The sequence below is a fragment of the Dermacentor silvarum genome, chromosome 5 (genome assembly GCF_013339745.2).
Source record: "Dermacentor silvarum isolate Dsil-2018 chromosome 5, BIME_Dsil_1.4, whole genome shotgun sequence".
Classification (NCBI taxonomy): domain Eukaryota; kingdom Metazoa; phylum Arthropoda; class Arachnida; order Ixodida; family Ixodidae; genus Dermacentor; species Dermacentor silvarum.
The window spans coordinates 82,250,679-82,263,136 of NC_051158.1; the positions used below are offsets into that span (position 1 = coordinate 82,250,679).

Consider the following 12,458-nt stretch of genomic DNA (forward strand, 5'->3'; position numbering starts at 1 on the left):
GGCTAAAGCGCCAATGAAACTTGTTCCCATTATCACGAAGCCGTTTCGCAGGCTCATAATAGACACAGTGGGACCACTTCCTGCAACGCAGTCTGGCTATCGGCATATTCTCACTGTACTATGCCCCGCAACGAAATTCCCAGAGGCGATGCCCCTCAAAGAACTAAGCTCGGTGGAGATCGTCAACGCGCTTTTGACTATCTTCGCGCGAGTGGGGTTTCCCGCAGAAATCCCGTCAGATCAGAGATCCGTCTTTACGAGCGCACTGACCTCGACGTTTCTGGAAACGTGCGGTATTAAAATTAGTCATCGCTCAGTGTACCACACGCAGTCAAACGCGGTAGAGAAATGCCACTCAGTTCTGAAACGGCTTTTGTGAGCCCTTTGTTATGAGCACGAAGCCGATTGGGAGGTTTGCTTGCCTGCAGCAACGTTCGCGCTTCGAACTGCACCGCACGAGTCAACAGGTTTTTCACCTTCAGAGCTCGTTTACGGTCGCGGCCTTCGGTCCCCTCTTCGCATCGTTCGAGAAGTCTGGGAAGGCCGGGCGGACGACCCTTCGGTTGTGGCATACGTGCTAGAGCTGTTAGACCGACTGTACACATCTCAAGAATTAGTAGGGCAGGGAATGCGCAAGGCCCAAAGCAATGCTAAGCATTGCTATGACAGGACGGCTCGAACGCGACACTTTCAAGTTGGGGAAAAGCTAATGATTCTGAAACCGTCATTGAAAAACAAGCTACAGGTTGAATGGGAAGGACCGGTTGACATAATTCAGAAATTATCTGATACAAACTACCTAATCACGTTACCGGGAAAACGAAGGATACCACAAGTGTACCCTACCCCGTGGGGAACCATTGATGACGTATAATGAGATCACCAAGCATTATTATCTGTCAAGACGGGTATTCCCCTCTTCGACCCTTCGACTTTTACAAGCTCGTGCGTATCCTAACCTTGCGGTTCTTCACTCTATATACCCTGAAAGGTATCCCAGTGCGGACTGCCCTGCCTGTGGACTAACGGCAACATTTAACCATGTGTTGTGGGAGTGTGAAGCCATCGGCTCCGCCTTCAGCGAGGATAGGTGGGCTGCGCTTTTGGGCAGCTCCGAACTCAACGACCAAACCCTGGCCGTCCAGAGTGCCCGCGATCAGGCCGTCAAGCTCGGCTTGCCGGTCCCTACGTGGGACTAGCCGGGTGGCGCGGGGTGTCCCCTGCGCCTTCTCTGGACCTCAATAAAGTTATTTCACTCACTCACTCACTCACTCACTCACTCACTCACTCACTCACTCACTCACTCACTCACTCACTCACTCACTCACTCACTCACTCACTCACTCACTCACTCACTCACTCACTCACTCACTCACTCACTCACTCACTCACTCACTCACTCACTCACTCACTCACTCACTCACCCACCCACCCTCGCTCGCTCGCTCGCTCGCTCACTCACTCACTCACTCACTCACTCACTCACTCACTCACTCACTCACTCACTCACTCACTCACTCACTCACTCACTCACTCACTCACTCACTCACTCACTCACTCACTCACTCACTCACTCACTCACTCACTCACTCACTCACTCACTCACTCACTCACTCACTCACCACAAGTGTACCACAGCAATCTTCTTAAACGCTACCGGCAGAGGGAGGTCATAGTGAATATGTCGCTTAACCAACCTGAGGAGATGCCTGTCGACTTTCCGGAGTTAACATCAATAACGGGGGCAACAGACATTCACGAGACCATTGACAAGCTAGTAGAGCAGGTGGAGTTGAATCTCGAGCAAAGGGCAGAACTGAGGGAACTCGTGTTTGAATTTAAAGACATATTTTCGGACACACCAGACAGGACCACTGGGATCGTTCACAATATCGAGTTAACCTCATCGGACCCAGTTCGTTCGACAGCTTATCGCATTTCACCGCGTCAACGACAAGTCATGGCCGCTGAAATAAACAAGATGTTAGAGCTAGGTGTAATCGAGAAAGCGGAGAGTGATTATACCCCACCTCTTATCTTGCGATGGTTGAGGTCCCAGGAAAGGAGCCGCCACCGTGTATCGACTACCGCAGGCTCAACTTAATCACGAAGGACCAGAGCTACCCAATACCGCATATTCAGGAAAGGCTTGAGAGAGTGAGCAGTGCTAATTTCATCTCTATGCTCGATTTAGTCAGAGGGTACTGGCAGGTTCCGTTGACCGAGAGGGCAAGCAGGCTTGCGGCGTTTATTTCCCTGATGGCAACCTTTCGGCCGAAAGTCCTGAGCTTTGGTTTGAGGAATGCTCCGTATATGTTTCTCTAGCCTTATGGACCAGGCGCTATGGGGAATGGAGAACTTTGCACTTCCGTATCTCGATGACATAGCAATCTTTTCTTCATCATAGGCAGACCATATGCTACACTTGCGAACCGTGTTGTGTCGTCTACGAGAGGCCAACTTAACTGTCAAGGCTCCCAAATGCCAATTGGGGCGCGCGGAGGTAGCTTATCTAGGTCATGTAATAGGGAAAGGCCATCGTCGGCCTTCAGAGGTTAAACTGGCCGCAATAGACGACTTCCCGCAACCACGCACCAAGCGGGACATCAGGTCATTCCTTGGTTTGGCAGCCAAGATATATCCCGCGTGATTCCGAAATTGCAAGTTCTTTAACAGATGCTCTCAGAAAAACAGAACCACAAACGGTAAAGTGGGATGACGCAAAAGAAAAGGCTTTTAGTATGCTGAAGAAAGCACTAACGAGTCAGCCAGTGTTGAACGCGCCCGACTACTCTAAGCCATTCATTCTTCAGTGTGATACCAGCGACCTGGGTAAGGGGGTGGTGCTTTGTCAAAAGAGAGATGACGAAAATGAACACCCCGTACTGTACGCCATTAGAAAGCTTTCAGTTCGTGAGGAAGCATACATGGCATCAGAATAGGAGTGCGCTTGCGTGGCATGGACGGCGCAGAAGCAAGCTTGCTGTATCGCTGGTTCAAGATTCACCATAGAGACTGACCACTGTCCCCTCATATGGCTGCAGTGCATGTCTACAAAAAATGGCCATCTTTTGCGCTGTAGCTAGACTCTTCAACAGTACACCTTCGATATTCGCTATTAGAAGGGTAAACGTAACGGCAATGCCGACGGTCTGAGTCGTTGCCCCTAGAGTAGCGAAAACCTCATGCTCACTCTGGTTCCCGTGTCATATTTGACGTTGGTATTTTTTTCTCTTACGTTTCTTTATTATCGCGTAGTTGTAGCTGATTGTTAGCTAATTTGGTAATCACGTTTTAAAGCTTTCAGGAAATGGCTCTTTCAGTGTTTAGGGGGGTGGGGTGGTGAGGACGCGCGAAAGAGATGGGAAAGCAGTAGCGTTTTCTTTAAAGCCTGGTGTGTTTTGGGGGAGGGTGGTCTTGTGCTCGTTTGCTCGTTTGCTTTGTGGTTGTGGGTCCGACACTGTTCTGGAGTGATTGCTTGCCCAAACAGGAGACGAAAAGTTACGAGACCTGTTTGCAAGTCCAGTTTCACTGGACCGGACCAGGGAGAAAAGGCATACCAGAGTGCCACGAGGACTTATGAACGATTCTAGGGAATCTACAAGCTACGAACCAAGGGTTCGTCACCATGGAGGGAAATTCTGCTGCTGAAACGCTGATCCCTCGCCCAGTGGCTGCTGGCCCCTACGCGTCGGGATCTTCCTCCCCCGCCGGAGATGCTGTTACGATCGGCGTGTAACACCCCGTGCAAAAAGGATTATCGAAAGACCATGCCTAATCAAAACGGAGGATGGATCCCTAATTTTTGATATGGGTGTCTCGAGTGGTCGCCGGTCTGGCGGGTGCCCCGCAGTGATAACGGGCCCCTTTGTGTGTCTGCGTGACAGGAGGTAGGGCCGCCTTCCGCGAACTGTGCAACTCAAGGGGAGACTCCTTTCCACGTACCAAACGGGACCCACGAGTTGCCGCTAGCGGAGGCAAGCACGTGCAACGTCGCCTAGGAGAGAGGTAGCAGCCGCCAATCCCCGACGGGACTCAGTACATGTCAGGCGACGTTGACGTGAGCAAAATCCCGCCTATGATTTTAGCGGGCCTGTTTAAGCGGCCCCGCCATGTATTTTCTCATTATCCTCTTCTTTTTTTTTATCCTTCACCAACCATGAAATAAACAGTGCAAGTTTCGCACTAAAAATCGTCTCGCCCCTGCCTGGTCTCCATGGTCTACCGGACGCCTGCAGCCTGCCGACAACGCCACGGTAACCAGAAGTAACGCCGGTCGAGGTTCTAGTAACCGGCGTCGCAACACTGTCCACAATTGAGCAATAATTTCGCGTGTTCTCTCTAACCACAGAAGCAGGTGACATCAACGCAGGCGCAATTTGCACGCTGCTGTCGAAGTAAGGGTGTCGTGTCGTTAAGGTGTTCACAAGCTACGTACGTTCACAATACGATCATACTCCTTACAACATTTTAAACCAAAGACTTCGTGAAGCGTCTGAGAGTATGGGCTCCTGAGTACGAGTGATCGTAATGACAGAAAAGGCCGCCTTGCAGGATTTTAGCAGAAGATATATTCTCAGAAACTGGAATGAAAAGAGAGCAGCTCGAAAAAAAAAAACTAAAAAAAAAACGAGAGCTTCGCAGCTGAATAAAAATTCGTTTAGGTCCGGGGCTCTAACCAGAAACCAGTGCCCATCCGAGTTGCTCGATCAAAGATATGAGCTAACCACTGGGTTGGAGAGTTTGTTGAAGTGTTGCCCTGTCCCAAGCCAGGCACCGCTAACCGATATCGTTGAGTCTATTGAGAACGGAGCAGCTCGCTTCATTTTTTCTGAAATTAATATTGTCACTTTTGTGTATCAGGAATGAAAGACCACCTTTGCCTGTTAGTTTGTCGCCGGCAAACTGCTCCGACTGTGCCGTTTTCACAACGGATATTGCACTATATATATAGATCATCGGCTCCGTAATCCATTCTACGTGTCATCCCGCACCGATGACTGATACAATGTTTGTGTCCCATTGAGCTGCACCAATATCTACTATAACTACTTTGTTCTAATAATTGCCAACTACTTGAACCACCTTGCCGCCAGCATTGCTGTCGTCTCCGACGCCACCTCCACTACTCTCTGTAATCCTGCTGGCTCTGAGAGTATGAAAAGAAAACTCTTTCAGATGGAAGATTAGTTTATATTACCTGAGTTGGGAAAGTTGCCTAATTTGATCCCCGGGGACTGCAGCAAATAAAAGTTTAAATTTAAAGCATCTATGAATCTAAATTTAGACTTTTGGAGAGTTGGCAATGTCTGTGGTGTAGTTAGCAAGCGTGGAGTAGTGTGGCACTCTTGGTGACTACATAGACTAATAACCTACGGTCAAACATAGGCCTAGGGTTCCATATAATCACTTCAGCATCGCCAAATACGTTTCGTTTGCTTTCTTCTAGAGCGATCCATATATTTAGAGGAATTAAGCAACACGTATAAAATGACCGAGACAAGCCCGTTTTAGTTTCGGAGCATCAGGATCTGCATCAAGTAAAGATTATGGATTTGACCTCGGCTAGTAAACCTTACCACTGTCTATCGCGTCGTGCTTTTGTCTGCACACATATCTCCTCACCATTCTTCCCTCCACGTGCATCAACCATTTACTTCGTCTCCGTGACATCACTCCATCGACGTTTCACAGTGTGCGATTGCAAGAGCTCCTGTTTCCGTACACCGCGACACTTGGGCACCACTGTATAGTGTCATAATTCGTAAACATTGCATTATAATAATGGTATGATCTTTGCGGTACACTGCACACATGGCATTTAGTTTTACAGCACGTAACTTCTTCACAAAAGCTTCACGTACTACAAAGATTCCGACTTGTGTTCTGGATCTGCAGATATTTTTTTTCTTCCCTGGCGTGTCCATCGCCATACGTATCAACCTAGTGACGCCTCGTGTTTATTTGTAGCCCGGTGTCTGAAGTGCGCAGCGTCTGCGCCATTAGGCAAAACAACAGAGCCAAACAGGCGTGATTACCGATCCCTGTTGACGGCGTAACATGTGCGGTTGTTGGTCGTTGTGATGATGTGGATAGTGGCGTGTGGCGGTGACTACAGGAACGAAAGTGCTGATGGTGATAGCGAAGGCGAAGGCAGACGACGGGCCACGGACAAGGAAGCAGCGTGAGAGCACGAGAGCGCGCAGAGCGCGAGAGCGAGCGGCAGCCTCGAACGTCAGCTCGCAGAACGGCGGTTGAAGGCTCGGGTACCGGCGACCGAGTGTCCGGCTACCGTGCGGACCTGGTCGGAGATCTTACTCGCGCACCAGCGGCCTGCTGTTCTAGCGGCCTGGTGCAGTGCTTCATGCTGGGGGCCAGGACGCCTGAGCTACCTGCCTGCTGAGCGAGTCAGATGACCGGCGACCGGGTGTCCTGCTACCGTGCGGACCTGGTCGGAGATCCCGCTCGTGGCTGTGCTCTCCTGTGCACCAGCGGCCTGCGGTCATAGCGGCCTGGTGCAGTGCTTCCTGCTGGCCACCGGGGCGCCTGAGCTGCCTGTCTGCCGACCGAGCCCGACGTTATAGCGGCCGAGGCGTTACATGCCAGGCGTTACTGGCCAGTTGCAGCTGTGGCCTGGTGCTCTACCGGGCTGCTGTTCCCCTGTTTCCACGTCACGATAAGGTGCGGCGCGATGATGATGGCGTAAGACGTGGCCGTCGCAAACAACACATCCCAGCTATCTTCAAGTTGTCAGATGACGCAGCGACGCACTACGCAACAACCGCCATGGTCACCGCAACGACGACACACATCGGCGAGTCGTGACACATGAGTGCTAGGCACATGTTTATATAGGACAAACGATTTCCAAACTATAGTCCACGTACATAAAAATCGTCTGTATGTAAATTGTATGTAAATCGTCTGTATCGATTTAGGGAGTCTGTATAAAGTCTGTGTTTCGTGTAACAAGCTCCCGTCTGCCGTGTCATTATTAAAGGATCCTGGGCCCAACGGAAACAGCGAGTTTGTTGTTTCCCATCACAGCCGTCCGCCCACCGGGACAGGACCCGATCCATGAGGCCATGGAGCCTCCCAGACCGACCATCTGCAGGAGCACGTCAGAGAGGGGCAACGAGTCGGCCACCACGCGCAGAACTACGTAGAACGTCAGCGCGTAGCCCATGCCAGCGTTGTACTAAATAAAATTACACCATCTTCCCGTAGGGGAACCCTGAGTAGTATGCGAAGCAGCCATGGGGTCGACCACGGCGCTGACACTGGCGTTGACGCTGGCGCTGTCCGTGGCACTCATCGCGGCGTTGCGTAGGTAAGATTTCCGACGCTGCTCGACGAGTAATGGCTGATGTCGTCGAAAACCTCGGAGCCGCCCCCAGAGGCACCGGCAACAGTCACCAACGCCACGCGCGTTCGGTGCGAACGCGGATAAAACGCCGACGGCGTCGACAACAGTTCTGCGCGTTGTGGCGCCCCCCAGAGGAGTATGCAGCGCCTACCGTCGCGCCTCTAACCTAAGCTGCTTCGCATTATCGTGCGCGGAGCCGCAGGTGTTGCCATTCGTTGCGCAATCCGGAGAGGAGAGGAGCGTCGGTGAGGAGAGGAGGAATGCCAAGAGGAGAGGAGATGAGACAAGGAGAGGAGGGGGAGGAGGATGCGCATGCGCAGTGCGGGTGTGGACGCACGGCGGATGGATGGATGGAGGCAGTGACATAGCCCCGACCATAAGCTGCTTCGCATCTAAAAGAGGCCATGAGACTGGCACCCAAATGCCAGTATTTCGGGACAAACGTTAAACTAATGGAAATGCGACGTCGACATTGGCGTTAGAAGTCGCATATTTGACAGAGCTCGTCGAAGAGTCACGGCTTCGAAGTCCTAGCCAGCAGGCCCTCAGTATTGCCAACGGCCGTTCCTTGTATGTCTAATGTTGCGCACAATGCCATTCAGGCTGCGCTCTCTTTTGGCTACAGGCACCAATTTCTCGGAAGCTTGTGTTTTTCGTTATTTAGCGCGTGTCTATCTTATATAGCGAAGCGTTCTTGGATCATCCCGGACAATTTGCGGTAGGTAGGTAGGCCCGTCTCGCCTCGTTTCAAGCCTCTTCGATATAAAAGAAGTTTAAGTGCCCGAGCGTGGAGCAGCCCGATCCTCTAATCATCAGGCCACACTCTTTTCTCGTTAATAATTATTTAGCCACGCACTCGCGTACACACTTCTTTCGTGCCAGACCGAGCAAGCTCATTTGAGACGTTCGGTGCATGCGTCTCGGGCCAGTTTCTCGCGCTGTTCCCTCTTCGCAGTTAGTGCTTTGAGATGCTTGTTGAATTGCACTGCCTTCAGGATTTCCTCACATTCCACAGTACTTCCTTCGTAGCAGCTAATGCTATGTTGAAGCTGTGCGACGTATTACTGCCTTCATGATCGGCCCTGGTCGGACAGGGTTCAACGTTTTTTCGCCGGAACACAAATGCTACCGTCACTATAACATGGGCTACATGACATATCCATATGCACGTAGATTGTAGAACACTTCGTGACAATCTATGTTGCTCGTTCTTACGCCCGTCTAGTACCTAGCTAGAACTATGTAGAACCCAATAATCTGTATGTCGTAAACTCGCGTCGAACGGCCAGAGTTGAAACCATGCTGTCGCCGACGTACAATCGTCACCGTCTTTGTCTCGCTGCTGTCGTCACCAAGCCTCGCGTCGAGCACAACTGCTCGCCTTACACTAACACGCCGGTCCACTTAGTAACGCTTTGCAGAACCCCAAATTATGCTCGATGTCCAGCTATCCACAAATTGCTTCGAATATTGTCGATTCCCACAGTGCCTCGGATCAGCTTAATCTTCTTTTACGTTCCTGATGTGCACTCAGTCGTAGAAATTTTAAAGTGTTTTAACCTTGCCACTGTTACCATGCTAAAGAAAATTGATCAAGTTGATCGATGGCGTTTCAACGCGCTGCCATTTTTTTCCCGAGAAGAGCGAGAGCTTGAAAACGGCACTTTGAGATTAAGTTGATTTGTTGAAAATTTTGGCCATTTTGGCGTGCATCGAAAAGTTTGCGCTTTTACACAGTAGGCATCGTAAAAATTAATTGGCTGTTCTCATTGAAGTTTACAAACTGGGAAACACGAAATGTGTACCTTGGCTGATTGGGTTGCTGGACATTAAAAAACAATCCTGAAACAGAAGCTACAGAATAAGAGGAACTGATCTCGTGAACCATTTAGTTCATGAGAACATATTTGTGTCATTGACCGATCGATACTAGTAATAACAGGCCCACTGTCATGAATAACCAGAGAGCGGCCCAAGGTTATGATATGGTTCACGAGTACCAGACCAGATGAATTAATCGAACAAACGTACAGCAACAATGTTGGCTTCCTCATTGTCAAGTGTTTACAAGCTCATGTAACTAGTTAACGTCGATATGACCGTATGCGATGGTATAAGTCCGATTTTATTTCTAGATGGATCAATAGCTCATTCTCGTTTGGCTGGCAGCCGCTAGCTATGAATATTATCTACGTGTGGCACATAATTCTTCACAAATACAAATATACGTTTGTACGTGAGGTAATGGTGGCTCTCCACGTGCTGTGCTCACCGAGGAACAGCGGAACCGTACTGAAGACGCCGCAGTTGCCGTCTCCGGCGAACTGGGCCAGGTTGCTCTCCAGCTGCATCACGGGCATCGCCACGGTCGCCAGCAGGACAAGGTACGCCAGCAGGAACGGCACTGCGCGTGGGCGACGTCCGCGGTTGTGTCAGTGCCCCGATCAAGGATAGCCATTTACTGCGGAATCTAACAGCTGAGACCGCTTCTTAGTCAAAGTTAGCTGTTCGATTCTGCCCCAACTGTCGCAGGAATAACAAATACAGCAAACTTGCCGCAACCAACCTGAGCCGACACGGATTTTCAGAGGACAGAAAAGAGAGCCGAATCAACTAGTCGTAAATATAATATCGCTTTATATGCTAATCGGGAGTACTACTTTGTCTATTTTGCTGTATTACGAACAAAATTGACAAATATTAAGCGCTCACCGAGTTTGCGCTTAAACACAGAGACAGTCAGCCAGAGTGTTCGACACCGCCTTCGAGAAGCTGACGCGGCCGCCTACGTCGGCGACGTTAAGGGGTGCGAGCGAAAACAATGGAAGCTGGGCAAAATTAAGTTGAAACTGGGTAGTCTTTGCCTCCCCTCGGTTTCCTGTTCTGTTCTCCTACTTAGTTTGCTAGCGTCCTACTGTTCAGAACGAAGCGCCCAATCGACCAACAAGGTATACCCTCTTTTTTAAAACTTTTGGCGCGCAAAAAAACAGGGACGAAGAAAAGGAGGAACACAAGGACGAGCGCTTTCTAACAACTCCCTGTTTGTTTGCGCACAAAAAGTTTTAAAAATGAACCTGTTCCAACTAGGCCGACTCACAGTTAAGCTACCCTCATGACGTAATTATCAGTATTGCTTACACAATGAGAAACGCGACGGACAGTTCTTTTCTATGTTATCACTATTCTTCGCTTGAGGCCCAAGCCGAGGAAGCTGTTCAAATTGGGCGCTTTATTATAGAGTGAGCGATAACGAAGAAACTATTACGAGCACCCAAACGCTTCTTACTTTTTTAAGTAACCCCGACAGTGCCATTGTGTTCAGTACATCAACGTGTTAAAGGCAAACTGCAGTGAAATTTTGGACAGCGTTAACAGCCTAATTTAAGATAGTGCAGATATTGAGTCCCCGTGCGAAATTTCACGTTTGAAAGAAGAGTTGAAGCGTCACGAGAAGATCGCAGTGAAGTCGTTATCCCTAAATAAACTGACAAAAAAAAAGAAGAAAAAAAAACGCGCCATTACCATTGGCCAAAAAGGACGCGTGACCTAGAAAGCACACATCCTTCGCGTAACCTTTGAGATAAGGAGGTGTCTCTACACTGCCCGTGACGCACTGCAATACCTGGGAGGCGCCGTGCTTGGACTTCCGTCATAACGACAACCACCAGCTGCACGCGTCTCCTTGGCTACTGTTTAAACGCTTCTAACAAAAAAACCTATGCAGTTAACAGGTGTGCGGCTTTTCCATGATTGTTTCAGTGGTACATACTGCCACTAAATTTGGTTGAACGAATTCGACCAAACTGAAAATTCGTTGCAGTTGGCCTTCATTTCATGCAACATGCATTCGGCGCTTGCCCAAACGCAGCGGCTAGTGGTGGCGGCACCCACCTCCTCCGTAGAAGATGAACATCATGGGAAACATGGCAGCGTTCGCGCTACCCGTGGTCATCATCATGAGCGTGGACAGCTTGTGAGCGCGGCTTTGAAAGTGCCTGGTGTCGCCTTGTGCCTGGTGTCGCCTTGCGCCGCTGCTTGCCCCCATTGATGCTGCGAAAACAGAAGCGTGCTTCGTTCATTAGCAGTGCTTCGCAGGCACTTTGTTTCGTAGAATAATAGCGACAAATGCCATCGGTAAAATGAGCATCTATTTCGGCTCAGGTTTCGAGATCATATATTAAATTTTCAGCAAATCGTTCATAGAAGAGGTGTACTATTCCAAACAATTTCACACCCTTCATTCGCTACCAGATCTCCGTCGTACGCTTATTCGGTGCACGCACATTTGACCTAATAGTTCAGCGGAAACCCGCTAGGTGGAGAGAAGTAATTAAAGTGAAAATGAGACATCCACCCAAATGTAGCAATTGCTGCAACCGCCTGGTTAGCTCAGATGGTAGAGCGGCTGCCCCGGAAAGGCGGTGGTCCCGGGCTCGAGTCCCAGACCAGGACGAATTTTTGTTCAACTGCGAGGCTTTCTTTCGAGGAAACCGTATGGGTTTCCTTTGTAGCAATTGCTACATTTGGGTGGATGTCTCATTTTCCCTTTAATTACGCACATTTGAACATGCATGCCGTCTAAAGGCTGAATTTTCTTGCAGCCAACATAGCCACAGGTAAGTTGAAGCCTGCAGTTACCGATAGCTCTGCTAAGAATAGTGTGATAGCTCAACGCGCAGAATTAGCTGTAAAGCCTGCTTTCTGTCCTAGGGTGACAATAGACATACAAAGGCAGCACTGAGAATACACTTTACATTGTAATCGCAGCAAAGCGGGCACCTTTCAGTGAAGGCTAAGTCAGATTCCGTTTTTCATCCCATCAGCTGCTTCACGTTAGCTCTCGGGACTAGGCATACGTGCTGACGTATCTCTGTCGCGTGACCTGTGGCGCTGGCTTGGTAGTACCCTAGTTATGAAGTACCGTTGTTGTATACGAGTTCACTGGTTCAGTTACAAGTATTTGGAAAGTGGCGGAATGGGAAAATGCAGTGCTTTGGCTACATGTTAAATAACCCCAGGTGATCAAGATGAATCCGGAGTCCACAATGGCATCTTCTACAGCACCCGCGTCAATTTGAGACGGTAAAATCAT

At 49.7% G+C, this 12,458-nt stretch overlaps 2 protein-coding genes across 2 annotated transcripts in view; one reads left to right on the top strand and one right to left on the bottom strand.

Moving 5' to 3' along the window:
- LOC119452473 (sodium- and chloride-dependent glycine transporter 2) overlaps positions 1-12,458 on the bottom strand; it is a 143,076-nt gene that overhangs the window by 60,524 nt on the left and 70,094 nt on the right. The gene's annotated exons all lie outside the window — the stretch shown is intronic.
- Positions 1-12,458, top strand: part of LOC119453549 (2-Hydroxyacid oxidase 1-like) — a 99,063-nt gene that overhangs the window by 42,646 nt on the left and 43,959 nt on the right. The gene's annotated exons all lie outside the window — the stretch shown is intronic.